The following is a 6,135-nucleotide window of genomic DNA, read 5'->3' on the forward strand; positions in this document are numbered from 1 at the left end:
AGAGTAATTTAATAAAAAATTTAAACGATAATCTCTAATAGATTGTAGTTTAATGGTGATAATTTTATGTTGTGGTCGTGAAGACTTGACTAATGTGTGGCTCTAGATTAGTGATGAGAATTCCATGTTTTACCCAAATCCTCTGATTTGAGCTTGAGTTGTACCTCTGTTATCATTTCCCATAATTATTTTACCTTCCTTCGTCTTATTCACATAGTTAATAATTGAAACTAACTTTATTTTCTTTGTTGTTCTAACAAAGGTGTGTTCCATAAAACCCATAAAGATACATTGAATAATTATTTTAATTAACTCAAGTTTAAACTCTTATGGGTCTAACAAAATATATTTTAATTAAAACATAACCCATTAAACTAATCAACAATTTTATTTATATTCAATACCAAATATCTTAGTTTGTTTTCTTTTTTTTCACTCAATTTATCACTAAAAAAAATTAACCTAAAAAGATACTTTCAATTACTAATTTTTCTAAAGATTCTTTTGATCTTATTTAGAAAGCACTATATTCTAATGTCATTTGATGCACACCATTTAAACAATTTTCAAAGATTTTGTATAAAAAAATAATAATAATATAAAACAAAAAAAAAATTAAAATCAAAATCAAATACATTTTTCTTATCGCTCTCTAAAATTCCAACTCAACACCACCAATAAAAAAAATAGCATTTTAATCATTCATATCGAGCAAATTGGCTCGTACAATATTAAGTTCATTACAAGGGCTTTGCTCTGATTTGATATCCTACTGTTCTTAAATATGGTACCCAAGCTTGTTGTAGCCATGATCGAGAGCCCAATAACTCTTCATCTTCGGTCTTGATGTTTATCCATGAGATCATCAATAATAGTATTAATTTATCTTTTAATATGACCTAGAGAAGTTAATAAAAGAATCGTTCCGACAACTTTACACTTCAAGAGTAAAAAATTATACCGATTATATTGTTCGTCTAAACGTTCTTTCTCTCCTTACACGTTCCACACAATGACGAAAACGTCCCAGCAACTAAGAAGAAAAAGAATCAAGGAAGGTAACTATTTTCAAGAGCTGGTTGTGTTCTTACCATTGAAGCAGAAGGCAGTCTACTTTTCCCAATCCAAACAGTATCAAAACTCTTTCCTCTTTCAGACACAATCTTCATTCCTTAATGTTTTTCCTCCTCACTAACCTCAAAATCGCCATTAAAACAAAACCCACCATTCCTTAGCACTCAGAGAAGTCAAGCAAACTTTGGATAGTTGTGAAGTCACTTACCAAGATAGCTAAGTTGAAGCCCCTAAATCATACTTGAAGCTAGTTCAATTTTACCATTTAAAATCAAAGTAAACCTATGTGAGTTAACGACACCGAATTAGCACAAATCAAACGACCTCGTTTAGCTACTATGTGTAAGTAAACCTATCATTTTTCTTATAATATTTTAGTTTTTTGAAACAATGATCGTATTAATCTCAAAACCTTTTGGAAATATCAAAATCGACTTCAAGTGGGTAACCAATTGTAGGATTGGGTCTAAAAATGTCAAACAGGGTTAAAAACCGGTATCCTGAGTCGAAAGCGCTAAACAGAAGTTGCGGAGCAAAGTCGAATAAAGTTTTAGGCCCGAGATTGGGTAAGGAAGACAGAATGTTGAATTTTCGAACCCTCTCAGATCTGAGTGTTTACACCCTTACGAACCAAAGAAACACCATAAATCACCTGATTTTACGAGGTAAGTAAATAGGCTTTAAACAAATAGACTCACCGGATTAGGGGGAGGAGGAGACTCAAAAATGGAGGGAAAAGGACATTGAAACGACCTGACCGAGGAGAGAGAGTCGCCGAAAAATTCTCTAGTAATCGGGGTGTGGGAAACGAAGTCCGACACGAGATCCGACTCACGACCCAAAACCCACAGGCAACCCTAACCGATGTGAGGGGTGGAGAAGATGAAGTCCACCTGGTCGGACCCAAACTCGAATACCCGCAACCTCATCATAGCCAAGCAACCCCATACCTAGTTTGCTCCAGTAACCTAAAATACAAAGCTTCGACCCAATAATGCAATCAGATACCAACTAGCAACCAGTCATGTAGTCTAGTTCCTCTGTGCTTGGCCCAAAAACCCACATTCAAACAAAAAATACACAGAACACGGTCTAACTCCATGATCCACTACACCAACCTGTGTGCCCACATGAATATTCAAGACCCGTGCCTCGACCCACTTTGCGACTTGCTCATGTGTCAATGTCCCTCAACGATAGGGTCACTACTGCATACATCGGCCCCTTCGGCTTAGCTTCTCGGAATTTTATGCTAAAAAACGACATATTTGGCTTGATTTGACATTTTTGACACGAACCTTTACATTTTTTACCTTTCCGAAGCTGATTTTTTTTCACATAGGTAGTTATGAAGGACGCCAGTGTATTCCAGTAATGGAGGAATTAAGGATCCTATGTACTCCAGCAGTGGGGTTATTAAGGAATGAGACATTGACAGAGGCTCACAAATCATCATTTGCTATGCACTCAGGTAGTACAGAAAATCAGAGTGTCCTTGAGATTCAGGCGTAAGGGTAAACTTGAACAATACTAACTTTTGTAGAAGCTTGGAAGCCATTTTAAATCTCTAGTGAGTACAATTGATTTCAATAATGATAAGCTATTGTATTTTTATTTTACCTTTATTTGAGTTGTAAGAAGTGGGATTTGAACGCACACCCTCTGATCCCGCATTGGTTAGAGAAGAGAATGAAGTATAACTTATAAGAGTCTTTAAACATCTCTCTAATAAACATGATTTAAAATTATTATTTTAACGGCGATATATAACGGGAAAAAATGGACAATATATTTTTAGTGCTTGGAAAGGAGAATGAAACATTCCTTATAAAGACGTGGAAACCTCTCCCGAGTCCCTAGTTGACTCGTTTTAGAATTGTTCGGTTGATGGTGATATTGGCCTTTAACAACAAGGTCGTAGGTCCTGCTAATAGGAATGAATCCATTTAATAAAAGAATAGCACTTTATAAAACAAAACCTTTCTAAGTTGTCAAAAGTTGGATTGATCCAACCCACGCACTCACAAGGACCAAAACTTGAGTTCTAAAGCCTTCAACCACTCAACCATCTTAACTATTTATTATGAGACCTAACATTGGTTGAAGAGTGGAATGAAGCATTCCTTATAAGGGTGTGGAAACCTCTCTCTTAAAGATTCGTTTTAAAACTTTTAAACTTTTACGATACGTAATATGCCAAAACAAACAATATCAGCTAGCAATTGGAGAGGGACACAAAACATTAATTATAAGGTTGTGGATATCTCTCCCTAGTAGACATATTTTAAAATCGTGAGGCTGATGGTGATACGTAATTAGCCAAAGTAGACAATATCAGAGGTGGGCTTGGTTTGTAACAAATTGTATTAGAGTTAGTCATTGGATGGTGTGCCAACGAGGTTGCTGGGAACACAAGGGGGTGGATTGTGAGATCCCACGTCGGTTGTGGAGGGGATGAAACATTTTTTATAAGCATGTGGAAATCTCTTGCTATTAGACGTGTTTTAAAACTGTGAGGTTGTCAACGATATGTAATGAGTCAAAGTAGACAATATCCACACTAATACTCATAATTTGTTGGAATAGTTCAGTTGGTTAGAGCGTATGATTGTTAACCATAAGGTCGGAGGTTCATCTCTCTTTTTATCAATGGGAATGAATCATTCCATTTTAGTATGTGGAAAAATTTAACCCTCCAACCAAAGTGAACAATGTCATATAATTATGTAGGTTCGTGATTCCTAACATTGTTACATAGTCTTAATCTAGCATTCTTGATAATAATATTGGGTTCTTTTTAGGGGTAGCTTCAATACAAAAACATAATGTAAAAAATATTTTCGCATAAAGTAGTTACACCATGCATATTCTAGTGACTCTAAGTCCCTAGAAAACTAGGGTCGTTACATATAATCTACACCTAAACTTTCTATAACCTAGAAAAAAATCCGTGGCAACTCGCTCGATCAAGGATTCGATTACCGCCTACAAGTAGGTTACTTATTTAGTTGCACTAGATATTACTTTTCCTTTTTGGGTGATCACTAACTGTTAGTTAAGGTCACAGAGGAGGGTCGTCTTGAGCCATCAATTCTATGTGTACGAGTTGTTGTCCATAGTTTTCGAATCTCGTTCCAATTTTTATCAAATTTATTCTTTGTCACGTCAGTTCTATGTGTTACGAGTTGTTGTCCTTAGTTTTCGAATCTTGTTCCAATTTTTATGAAATTTTTTCTGTGTCATGAATAATGATTTAAAGTCTTAGAAAGTTGAGTTATTATAGTTGTGCTTTGAAGTCATTAAAATTGAGTTATTACCGTTCTTATATGCTTGAAAAATCATGTCGTGACAATTTTAAATCTTCAGTGAGTTCAATTGATTTCAAAAAATGATATGCTATTGTATTTTTATTTTACCTTTATTTGAGTTGTCAGAAGTGGGATTTGAACCCATGCCCTCTGATCCCGCATTGATTTGAGAGTAGAATGAAGAATAACTTATAAGTGTCTGTAAACATCTCTAGTAGCGTGTTTTTAAACTGTGATTCTGACGACGATTTGTTACGGTAAAAAATGGACAATATTTTGTAGTGGCTGGAAATGGGAACGAAGCATTCCTTAGAAGAGTGTGGAAACCTCTCCCTGGTAGACTCATTTTAGAATTGTAAGTAAGGCTGATGATGATACGTAATGGGCAAAATCGGACAATATTTGTTAGCGGTGGGTTTGGGCTATTACGAAAGCTATCAAAGTAAGTCACCAAGCGTTGTGCCAGCAAGGACGTTGGGCCCCCAAGGAGAGTGGATTGTGAGATCCAACATTGGTTGGAGAGGGGATGAAATATTCCTTATAAGGATGTGGTAGGCTTGAGCTATTACGAAGAATTAGCTGGAATAGCTTAGTTGGTTAGAGCGTGTGGCTGTTAACCACAAGGTTAAAGGTTCAAACCCTCCTTCTAGCGATGGTAATAAGTCTACCTACTCTAAATGAACTTTGAGGTGGAGTGTGAGTGATATCAACCTTTTGATCGGTTATATATTTGCTTATTATGTTATGACTTGTTAGGATGTTATGGTACTTATGATATTGTATACACCACAATGCTATGTGCACTCCCTTCCCTCCATGGTATACCAATAGTGTGAGTGTATGCTAGTTGAAGCCCAGGTCAATGGGTAGGTGTGCGAGCTCGCATGGGAGCAAATGTGTGTGTATGTAAGTCGTGAGTAGAGAAGTATGCACATCAAATTCTACCCGGACACGAATATGAGACCAAGGCCATGAAATGATATTTTATGATAACCATGATTTCATGTGTTTGCGTGAGTAGAGAAGTAGTGGAGTTACTTAATGAGTATTTCTTAAAATACTCAAGACATGCGCTGCTCTTATGTTTTAGGTAAAGGCAAGGCACCTCTGCACAAATGACGATGTCGAGATGACGACCATGGGATCCAACATACACAACACTAGTGAAATAGAGGGGTAGGATCAAACGTACAAAGACGATTAACATCATGAGAAAGGAGAAGAAACAAGATGTAGACAACGAGTTTTGATACGGAGGAATGAAGAAAGGAAAATGCAAGGAAAATGCTTTATATAACAATTACATAATCATCCATTCCATGCAATAATATAACAATTTATATCTATCACTCCTGGAACTCTAAACATGTATACTATATATTATAACACTTATAACATACCTGGAATGCATGAAACATGCTTAACCTATGGTGGGATTTTAAATCTATATGACCTACTTTATGCATATACATTTTCTATTTAATTAAAACATACACTCATAATGCATAATTCATTAAACACACTAAAGTGGATTGGTTTTGGCATTTTAAAGCAAGAAATTAACTAAATTATTACATTAATAATTAAAAATAACTTGAACCGCTCCCGAGGATCACGAGCTGGGAAAACCAACCCTTATAAACGTTGAACTGGACCCCAAAGGTAGAAAAAACACTCGAACTGCCTCTTCCATCTTCTTCTTTGGTTCAGCTTGCTATCTCTTCAATTTTCGATCAATTATAACCTAAAATGG

At 35.8% G+C, this 6,135-nt stretch overlaps 1 non-coding gene across 1 annotated transcript; it reads left to right on the forward strand.

Annotated features, from left to right (window-relative positions):
* Window positions 1-4,960: 4,960 nt before the first annotated feature.
* Window positions 4,961-5,034, forward strand: TRNAN-GUU. The gene has a single exon. It is a non-coding gene; the product is annotated as a tRNA-Asn (tRNA).
* Window positions 5,035-6,135: the final 1,101 nt, after the last annotated feature.

Source organism: Cucurbita maxima, unplaced genomic scaffold, assembly GCF_002738345.1.
Source record: "Cucurbita maxima cultivar Rimu unplaced genomic scaffold, Cmax_1.0 Cma_Scf00473, whole genome shotgun sequence".
Classification (NCBI taxonomy): domain Eukaryota; kingdom Viridiplantae; phylum Streptophyta; class Magnoliopsida; order Cucurbitales; family Cucurbitaceae; genus Cucurbita; species Cucurbita maxima.